Raw genomic sequence first — 11,584 nt, forward strand, 5'->3', positions numbered from 1 at the left:
CGGCTTCGGTGACCGGGGAGGGTCGCCAGCGGGCGGAGGCTGGTCGCTGCCCGGAGCCGCCAGGGGAGGCGGCGGCGGCAGGTGGACGGGCCTCCTTGGTGGAGTTGCCTTCGGAGGCCGCCTGGTTGGGCCCTGAGCCGGCCTGTGCGGCCCATCCACTGCTCCTCCTGACGCCGGGTGGGCCGGTGGGGGAAACCTCTGGTCCGGTTCGGCCCGTGGACCAGGTGGCTGGGGTGGAGGCCCACTCTGGGCCTGGCGTGGTCCAGTTGGCCCGGCCCGGGGGGGGTTAAGTGGTTGTGGATGGTCAAGGGCAGCACTACACCAGAGCTAGGTTTTCCTGCGCGTCCTTCGGAGGTTCGGCGGCGGCGGAAGAGGGCAAGGACGCTTCGCAAGATCCCTGAGCCACCACCGCTCTCTCGGTCGTTTGCAGAGGTGGTGCGCATGGAGAGACGGGGTGGAGGCCGTGGAGGCGAGCGGGGAGGCGACCGGAGCGACGGGCGAGGCGGGCCGGGCGGCGACCGCGGCGCCGAGCGCGGGGCGGACCGCGGCGGCGGCGGCGGCGATGGCCGTCAATCCTACAACAACCACTACCCCAACAACGGCGGCCAGCGGCAGTTCGGCGACAATAGCAACGCCGGCCAGGGAGGGCACAAGCGACGCTTTGACGATGGGGACCGGAGGAGGCCATTGTCCGAGGGGCGCCAAGACGGTGTTCGCTGGGGAGAAGAGGAGCAACGTGGCAGGGCGGTGGCAAGGGATGGGGGGCGCAGGAGCTCCCAGGAGGCGCCGCGCGACAGGGGTCAGCAGCAGCGGGGCGGTGCCGGCGGTGGGCAGGGAGCCAACCCCGGTTATCCGGCGGCCGCGGTGAACAAACCTCCGGCGCAGGGAGCGGCCGAACAGCATAAAGGGAAGAACAAGGCCAAGGGGGCGGGGGACAGCAGTCGGGCCAGGGCAATGGCGGCGAATGCTTCCGGTGCGGGCGTGCTGGGCATTTCCAGTCCGAGTGCGAGTTTGACCCCCTTTGCGTGCTGTGTAGCAAAGAGGGGCACATCTCGGCGAACTGCCCAACCCGTGGGAAGGCGTTGCGGCTGCAGGCGATGGGTTTCGCCATCACGGGTGGCGGCTTCTACAACATTGAGGTGGAACCGATCCGCGACGAGGAGAAGAGTGACCAGTTCGTGGCGGTCATCAAGTTCGACAAGCAGCAGCCTCTCTCGGCGATCCAACTTTCTGATGAGCTGAAGAACCTGGTGGATGACCTATGGGATTGGCAAGTGTCCAAGGTGTCGGAGTCCGAGTTCATGGTGTGCTTCCCGTCCCGGGCCACCCTCAAGATGAGCACAGGCAGCGGCAAGCTGTACCTCCCGCTGAGCAAGGCCGAGGCTAGCATCAGGGAGGCTTTCCTCGCGCCGCGGCCAGGGAAGGCCTTTCCCTCCACTTGGGTTCAGCTGACGGGCCTGCCAAGGGATATGATTGAAAAGGATAGGCTGATGGCCGGCATGGTGATGATTGGGAGGCCCTTGGAGGTCGACGAGCTTTCCCTTCGGAAGTGGACGACGGAGCCTGTGAGAATGAGGTTCCAATGCCGGTTCCCTGAGCGAGTCAAGGGGACGGTGCAGCTCACCGTCAACGGGGAACCGTACACCATTGGGGTGCAGGCGAAGCTGGGACGCCGCAGCCCAGGTGGGGCCGGGGATGACGGGCCTCCTAAGCCGCCGGCGCCCCCCAGGGATGATGATGCGGACGACGAATCGGAGGAACACAGCCACGAGGCGTGGAACCGCCATGGCTGGAAGAAGAATGGCGAAAAGGACCAGGGCCAGGGAGGCAAGGTCGATTCGCAGTCGGGGGGGGGGGGGGAACGTTGATTCGTCGAGGCTAGCGGCGGTTTTGGGTTCTTTCAGTGCACCGCAGCTGGGCAGGGAGGTGGCCGGCCAGTTCAACCAATACGGCTCGAACCTGCGAGCTTTCCCTGCGCTGGTGGCCGGGGAGGCTTCCAAGGCAGTGGCCACGGTGGTGGATGCGGAGGGGGTCGCCACGAAGAGGTGCTGCACCCTCGACGTGGCCCTGGACTCTGACATGCTCTCAGGGGAGACAGCGTCTCAGGTGCTGGACCCGGCGTCGGATTGGGTGATGTCCAGCCCATCTGGGGACGGTCGGCTGGGGGCCCAGGCTGCGCCGAACCCCACTGACGGCACCCAGGTGACGAAGATGACCGCTGGCGGCCCGGCGGTGGCCGACGAGGTGGGCTTGGTGCAGGTGGGGGTGGTCCCTTCGACGGCGCGTGGCAGGCGCACCAAGACCATCGTGGTGGACGACGAAGGCGGAAGCGTGTCCGGCGCCAAGTCGGTGCGGAAGAGCGCCAGGCACAAGGGGACGACGGCGAGCAAGCCGGTCATGGAGAGGGCGCAGAGGCGCGCAGCAGTGAAGAACCTCGAGACAGGTACGTTCACCACCCTTGATTCTCTCTCGGATGATCACTTGTCTTCGGTTGCGGCGGACAGCTGTGTGGTTTTTACCCCGGCGGCCGGGACGCCGGTGGAGGCTATCTCTCTCATTAGGGAAAAGGAGCGTGTTCAGGCGGCTCTTGCGGCGGCGGCTTTCCGCAAGGAGCAGGAGCTGGCGGCGTGTGCGGCCAGGGAGGCTGCACAGCCCAGCTCGACGGGCGGGGAGGGCCCCATTTCCGCCGATTCGGTGGAGTCACCGGTTGGGGAGGCGCGCACAGCTGGGGAGGCTGTCGCCCTCCTACCAACTGAGGCGTCCCCCAACGGACAAGGGGCTGATCCCCGGAAGGTCTCGCGCGCCACTCGGCCTCGGCGTGCGACCTTAGCTGTCAGGAAGGGGCGGGGGAAGCGGAAGGCGGCCAAATGAAAGCACTCGCGTACAATCTGAGGGGTTTTGGTCGCGAGGGGCGCCGAACCCAGCTCAGAGACTACATGCGGAGCAACCGGCTGGACATCCTAGGCCTGCAAGAGACTATCAGGCAGGATTTTACGGCGGCCGAGCTCCGGGGCCTTGAGTGCGGGGGACAGTTTGCTTGGAATTGGCTTCCAGCAAACGGCCACTCGGGGGGCCTACTTCTGGGGTTTCGGGATGAGACCTTCGAGGTGGGGGAATGGAGAAAAGGGGTTTTCTTCATTTCCGCCAAGATCCTTCAACGCAATATCAACATGATTTGGTGCTTCATGTTGGTGTATGGCCCGGCCGACCATGGGAGGACGGAAGAGTTCCTGGGGGAACTGGAGCGGGCGGTCGCCGAATGTCAAGTTCCTTTGGTAATCGCCGGAGATTTTAATCTCATTCGCTCCGCGGGGGACAAGAGCAACGACAACATTGATTGGCCTAGGGTGCGCCGCTTTAACGATTCCATCGCCTCCATGGTGCTGCGGGAGATCAACCGGGCGGGGCCCCGGTATACCTGGACCAATCGACAGATTAACCCGATCAGATGCGTCCTGGATCGGGTCTTCGTGTCCACGGCCTGGGAGGCCCGCTTTCCCCTTTTCTCGGTCACAGCGGTTACGAGGATCGGTTCAGACCACAACCCGCTCCTGCTGGACAACGGGGAGGCGACGAGATGTCCACCGCCACGGTTCTTCTTCCAAACCTGGTGGTTCAATGTCCACGGCTTCGGGGAGCTTGTGAGGTCCAAACTCAACCACTTCCTGCTAGACTTGGGTCCACATCGGGACTGCATTGACCTCTGGCAGTGTGTGGCCCGCAACCTACGGCAATTCCTCAAGGGCTGGGGAGCCAACCTGGGCAAGGAGAAGCGGCTCTTCAAAGAGAACTTACTCGCCCAGGTCGAGGAGCTTGACCGGCAGGCTGACGGGACGGGTTTGGATGAAGAGGGATGGGCCCTCAGGTACCACCTGGAAGACCAGTTGGTCATGATCGACAGGTTGGAGGAGGAATATTGGAAGCAGCGCAGTAGGGTGCGCTGGACTTTGGAGGGGGACTCCTGCACCAAATACTTCCATGCCATTGCCAACGGCCGCCGGAGGAAATGCTCTATTCCACGGCTGATTACACCACAAGGGGAGGTGGAAGATCAACGGGACCTGATGGAGCATGTGTATGACTTCTATCGGGGACTCATGGGGGCGCCCGGGGAGGACAGGGTGTTCTCCTTGGCCCCCGACCTCTGGGAGAGGGACAAGCGGATCGCGGATGGGGAAAACCGCGCCCTGGAGCTCACCTTCACGCCAGAAGAACTAGACGAGGTTCTCCTGAGCATGAAGCCGGACTCGGCCCCGGGGCCAGATGGCCTACCGGTTTTGTTCTTCAAGAGATTTTGGGGAATCTTGCGAGGACATATTCTCACGCTTCTGAACGACTTCGTCCTTGGTAGGGTGGATGTGGCGCGTCTCAATTTTGGGATTATTACGCTGATCCCCAAGGTCAAAGGAGCGGACACCATCAAACAATTCAGGCCCATAGCTCTTATTAATGTTATTTTCAAGTTTGTGGCTAAGGCCTTTGCTATCCGCCTAGCGCCGCTTGCCCATAGGACGATCGATCGTAGTCAAACTGCGTTTATCCGTGGTAGATGTCTACATGAGGGGGTGCTGGCCTTACACGAGATTATGCACGAGCTTCGAGTTAAGAGGCTTGGGGGCCTTCTTCTCAAGCTTGACTTTGAGAAGGCGTACGACAGAGTAAACTGGGACTTTCTCCAGGAGGTGTTGCTGAGAAAGGGATTCTCGGCCATGGTGGTTCATCGCCTGATGCAGTTGGTTAGGGGAGGCCAAACTGCCATCAATGTTAATGGAGAGGTGGGACCTTTCTTTCGGAACGCACGGGGCGTTAGACAGGGAGATCCTCTCTCCCCGATCCTCTTTGATTTCCTTGTCGACGCGTTGGCGGCCATGCTCACCAAGGCTAACTTGGCAGGTCACATCAAGGGGGTGGTGTCGCATCTGATCCCAGGGGGGGTCACCCATCTTCAGTATGCCGACGACACGATGATCATGATCGAACCCACAGAGCTTGGAATTGCTAACCTCAAGTTCCTTCTGCTGTGCTTCGAGAACATGTCGGGTCTCAAGATTAATTTTGACAAGAGCGAGGTTCTGGTGACAGGGGTCCCAGATGAGGAGAAGCGTAGGCTGGCTAACCTGCTTAACTGCAAGCTGGGGGCCTGCCCTTTACGGTACCTTGGTCTCCCGGTGAGCGGAAGTCCGCTTCGGGTGGCGGATTGGGGGTTCCTCCCGGAGAAGGTGGGACACCGGGTGGACCCGTGGCAAGGCCTTTTCTTGGCCTCTGCTGGGAGGCTGGAGCGCACCAACTCCTGCCTCTCGAGCCTGCCTATGTTCGCTATGGGCGTGTATTTGCTGCATGACTCGACCCACTATGCGATGGATAGGTCTAGGTCCCGATTCTTTTGGGAAGGAGTCGGGAACTCTAGGAAGTACCACATGGTAGACTGGGCAACCATGTGCAAACCTAGAGAGGTGGGGGGTTTGGGGATCCTCAACACCAAACTCATGAACATTGCGCTCATGCTTCGGTGGATATGGAAGATCTACCAAGGGGAGGAGGGTCTATGGGCGGACCTCTTGCGCGCCAAGTATCTTGGGGAACATGATTTTTTCTCCAAGGAAGTGCCAGTGCGGGGGTCGCAATTCTGGAATGCTATCCAGAAAATTAAGTGGCACTTCAAGCTTGGGGCGAGACACTCGGTTCACAACGGGAAGTGGACCTACTTCTGGAAGGACTGGTGGGTGGGGCCGGGGCCCCTGCGCGCCCGTTATCCTCGCCTGTTCAGCTGCTGCACTCACCCGGATGTTATGGTGCATGCGACCAGGGTGCTAGGGGGGATACCCGGTGAGTGGCACATCCAGTTCAGGCGCCAGTTCAGTCTTGCGGAATCCGTGGAGTGGGATAACCTAAGCCGGGAAGTACAGGCCCTTCCGGTTGACGAGCAGAACGACAGGGTGTCATGGGCTCTCGACAACTCTGGGATCTTCTCGACCAGGTCCGTCTACCACGGCCTGATGCAGGGTGCGACGGTCACTCATTTCAAGGAGGTCTGGCGGACTAGGGTGCCTCCTAAGATCAAGATCTTTTTGTGGCAGTTGATCAGAGGGAAGCTCCCGTCTTGCGAGCAAGTGGCCAAGAGGATGGGACCATCCGACGGCCATTGTGCTCTTTGTGGAGATATTGAGGATTGTAACCACATCTTCTTCACCTGCCACATGGCGAGTTTCATGTGGGCTGGGGTTACGGAACTCCTTCATTGCGATTGGAACCCGGCGGGGGCTGGGGACTTCATCGCACTTGCACAGGGTTTGGCAGGCCCCCTTCGTAGATTAGTTTGGTTCACCTTTGCGACCCTTACTTGGTCGCTTTGGAATATTAGGAATAAACTAACTATTGAAGGAAAGTTGATCGGTAACCCGGCTGATGCTTTCTATCATATGCTTATTCACATGCAGTCATGGAGGGTTCTGGTCAGACGGAGGGACAGGGCGCTGCTGGACGTGGCGCGGGACAAGCTCAGGAGGCTACATGCGAGGGCTAGAGCGGCGGTTTAGTCTATCATTCGACCCGCTTCAGGGCGTTGTATCGATACCTTATGCTAGGACCTTCGCGTGTGGTGTTTGCTAGGGGGCGATGTGCTCCTCTTCTCGGACCGGGTCGTGTTTTATGGTTCTCGGACTTGTATCGTAACTCTGTATGGTGTTGATAGCTTTATCTATAAAGCTGGGCCAAGTGGCCTTCTATTTAAAAAAAATAGCGCCTTCAGCGGCTTGTATAACAAGCAGACCAGGATCTACAAAAAAATGTGTTTAGCGAAGATTGCATGGTGCTCAGATAACTAACTGCGAAAACTAACTCACCCCGTTGGGCGACTCGGGTGGCAACCCTAGCCGCCATTGCGCTACCTCCCCCTTCCCCATCAACCCTCCTCCCTGCAGCCTTAGGCGCGTGTGTGCGGACAAAGCCCCTGAAGCTGCGGGCGGGTGCGGTCTCCGGCCAGTAGCGGAGCTGGTCTAACCTCGGCGTGGTGGGATCTAGTGCGGGATACAAGGCGGCGGACTTGGGAGGTTTTGTTTCGGTGCGTCGCGCCTATTCGCCATGGCAGTGGTTGCGGCGTTCGGGCGACGGCTCGGAGATCCTGACGACTGCGGATCCGACGTCCTAGGCGGTGCGGCCTTATTTGGTGGTGGCCGACGGGTCACCTGCACCTCTCCCTCCCGATGACTCTCCACCCACCGCTGATGGCTCCCAAGTGCAGGAGATCAATTTTAGTATTTTTCAATAAGAAAGGTTGTCGAACCCGCGATGAGCTGAAGGTATTGGTTAGCGGAATTGAAAGCAAATAATAATAAAGATGCAGTAGTTTTTGGTGTTTTGAATGTATAGTTTGCAATAAAATAAAATGCATAAAGTAAATAGCAATATCGTAAATGCTCTCAATGAGAGAAATCTCAATCCTCTATGCTCAAGTGTGTGCACTTAAATGACACATGCGTTCCCGAGGGCGGCATGGGTTTGCTAGAATTAGAGTTCTACACGGCATGGTAAATATTTTGTCAAGTTTTATTCTATTAGGGGCGGTGCCTAAATTAGGTGCAGCCATAGATATGAGAAAATACAATGATGGTTCCTAGGGCCATTTCCATGTGCAAGTATATGAATCATTAAGACATAAATGTCACACCATAGCAATAAGTGTTATAAACGCGACAAACACATAACGAAGAGTGATAAAAGAACACGCAGTGGAGACACAAGATTTAACGTGGAAAAAACCGCCGTGGATTATATTATAATCTGATAAACCCTAGCCAGCGGCTTACAAGCCTACCGGCGACGGGCATCGCTCCGCTCGTCAGAAGTTAGCCTCCCTTTAGTATATGAATTTGATCACAAAATAACAAACTCCACCTTGAGACAAATTCCACCTTGTAGCATGAAGTTCAACAATCTCCTGAACAACAAAGAAAAACACTTGCTGGCGTCAACTGCCAATTGGGCTAAACAGTTATACCAAAGCTCGAACTTGGCAACATGAACTGGATTTGTCATCATATCAGCAGGATTATCATGAGTACTTATCTTGCATACCTTCAGTTTACCTTGTTCAACAATGTCGCGAACATAATGGTACTTGACATCAATGTGATTTGTCCTCTCATAGAACATTTAATCTTTAGTAAGATATATGGCCCACAAAACAAGTTAATGCAAGAATCATCTCCACAAAGCTCAGCGTACAAACCTTTGAACCAAGAAGACTCTTTGCAAGCTTCGGCAATAGCCATATATTCTGCTTCAGTTGTAGATTGTGCAACAATAGGTTGTAATGTTGCCTTCCAACTCACAGTACATCCACCAGCAGTGAACACATAACCTGTGAGGGACCTTCTCTTATCCAAGTCGGTAGCAAAATGTGAATCCACATAGACAACGAGTCCCTCACCAGTTTTGCCAAACTGCAAGCAAGTTTTGGATGTGCCACGAAGGTACCTGAAAATCCACTGAATAGCTTTTCAATGTTCTTTACCAGGATTCGGCCCAAGCCTACCGACGACAAGCCTCGCTCTGCTCGTCACAAGTTAGCCTTCCTTTAATATATGAATTTGGATCACAAAATAACAATAAGATCATTGGTCCCCGACATAAACCCCTCTAATGCAACTCAAAGTTTTGGAAAGCGGTTTCTGTCATTCCGTCCCTTCCAACACTCATTCGTTACATTAAAGTGTAGTCCTATGATCCCATATAGGTGAAGTAATATGCAGTCGATGTTCTCATAATACCATCATAGAACAACATAAAATATAAAAACTTGAGCAAATACTCATTGCACATCAGATAGAATCATATCTAGATCATTCTATGCCCTCAGGAACATGGGGAACTACTCACAAGTGTCAAACATGATATTTACCAGAGGCATAACAGTTACAACACAATCTGAATATATAACCTCTCCACCAAATAAAGGTAAAGTACCAGAATCACAAACATGCAACTAGCCTCAAAACAATATCCGGATTTCAATTCACAACAAACTATGAGAGGGGGATGACGTCAATCTTGAAGATGATGATGGTGGTGATGATGGTGTTGATGGAGATGCCTCCCCCAAACCAAGGAGGAGTGGTGATGATGATGGAATCAATTTCCACTTTAGCGGAGGCACCGGTTGCGGCAGGATCTGCCCTCTCCCGGAGTAGGAGAGGACTTTCTCCTCCGCCGCCGCCTCAATAAATCTCGTGAAAAATATGGCTTAGGTTTTTGTGTGAAACGGAGGCGTCTGTTAAAAGAGGGCCCCGAGATGATGCACGGGGGCAAAACAGGCATGTGTGGCACGCCCAGCCAGGTAGGGCGTGCCACATGTCCTCTTTTCCCCCTCATGGCTCCTCTTGCGTGATTCTTTCGCCCACGGTGCTTCTTCGGGTGAAAAACTGATCAGGTATTTTTCCCTTGATTTTTTAGGTGTCCAGAAGATCCTGAAACAATAAAAAATGAAAACTGAGGTTTTCTGCCTACCATGAATTAAATACCAAAGAAGAGGACTTCGTAGAAAAGTCCCGGAAATCAACTAAAATACATAAATAATGGTATATAATGGCATATATCAATAAAACTAAATATATAAGTGACAATATTGATGATGTAAAATGCACGTATCAACTCCCCCAAGCTTAAACCTTTTGCTCATCCTCGAGCAAATAAGCGAATAGATCATATCATGCATCAATGAGCTTATGGTTGATAAATAGAAATACGAGCATTGAATCATCAACTTATGCATATTCAATTGTCTTATAAGATCTCTGAACTAATAACCATATAAGCATGGACTTAGTATAATAGAAACTCTAGGAACTACCCCTTACCATTTGGACAAGACAAACCATAATCAACATATATATTTATATATATATATATATAGGTAAACTAACTAGTGCACCATGGTGCCTTGCTTTTTACTAGCTTTCTCTTTCTTTTACCTTGCCCTTGTATTGAAGATAAATTCTCATAGATCAGCTAGTTACAAGACGAGAATTTGCTAAACAACGAGATAAGCTACTTGATTTTTTGTTTCGATCCCCTTTCGTAATGTTAACGTTGAGATCAAAGGCGGAGCTGGCCCAGACAACACGGGCCATGGCCTCATCTCTATATGCTTGGCTTTTTACTAGCTTTCTTTTTCTTTTACCTTGCCTTTGTATTGAAGATAAATTCTCATAGATCAGGTAGTTACAAAACGAGAATTTGCTAAACAACAAGATAAGCTACTTGTTTTTTTCTTTCAATCCCCTTAATTTCATCATGTTAACGTTGAGATCAAAGGCGGAGCTGGCCCAGGAAACACGGGCCATGGCCTTGGGCGTGAAAAAATTACCAGCCTACTATACTATAGGTTGGCCTGGGGCGCAGCCCAGCCCAGTGCTGGCCTACCTTACACAGTTACACACTCGTTTTGCCCCCAAACATCGCAGGAGGATAGCGGTCATGCTGATACGTCTCCAACGTATCTATAATTTCTTATGTTCCATGCTACTTTTATGATGATACACACATATTTTATACACACTCTATGTCATTATTATGCATTTTCCGGAACTAACCTATTGACAAGATGCCGAAGTGCCAGTTCCTGTTTTCTGCTGTTTTTGGTTTCAGAAATCCTAGTAAGGAAATATTCTCGGAATTGGACGAAATCAACGACCAGTATCTTATTATTCCACGAAGCTTCCAGAACACCGGAGAGAGACCAGAGGGGAGCCAGGGGGCCCCACACGCCAGGGTGGCACGGCCAAGGGGTGGGGCGCGCCCCCCTATGGTGTGGCCCCACCAGGGCCCCTCCGAGGCTGCCCTTCCGCCTACTTAAGGACTCCGTCGCGAAAACCCTAGACGAATAAGCCACGATACGAGAAAAGTTCTAGAGTCGCCGCCATCGCGAAGCCAAGATTCGGGTGACAGAATTCTCTGTTCCGGCATGCCGCCGGGACGGGGAAGTGCCCCCGGAAGCCATCTCCACCGCCATCTTCACCGCCATCGCTGTCTCCATGATGAGGAGGGAGTAGTTCTCCCCCGGGGCTGAGGGCTCTACCGTAGCTATGTGGTTCATCTCTCTCTCTCTTTGTGATGTAGTTGAATATCATCTATGTGCTACTCTAGTGATGTTATTAAAGTAGTCTATTCCTCCTCCATGATGTAATGTTGACAGTGTGTGCATCATGTAGTACTTGGTATAAGCTATGATTGTGATCTCTTGTAGATTATGAAGTTAACTATTACTATGATAGTATTGATGCGATCTATTCCCCCTTTCATAGCTGATGTTGACAGTGTGCATGCTATGTTAGTACTCGGTCTAAATTGCAATGGTCTATCATGCACTCTAAGGTTACTTAAATATGAACTCCGGATGTTGTGGAGCTTGTTAACTCCGGCATTGAGGTGCTCTTGTAGCCATACACAATGAATGGTGTTTGTTATCCAACAAGAGAGTGCAGAGTGGTTTCAGTTATGTGATCAATGTTGAGAGTGTCCACTAGTGAAAGTAGGATCCCTAGGCCTTGTTTCTAAGCATCGAATCTCCGTTTATTTACTGTTCCAC

Source organism: Lolium perenne, chromosome 5, assembly GCF_019359855.2.
Source record: "Lolium perenne isolate Kyuss_39 chromosome 5, Kyuss_2.0, whole genome shotgun sequence".
NCBI classification, from domain to species: domain Eukaryota; kingdom Viridiplantae; phylum Streptophyta; class Magnoliopsida; order Poales; family Poaceae; genus Lolium; species Lolium perenne.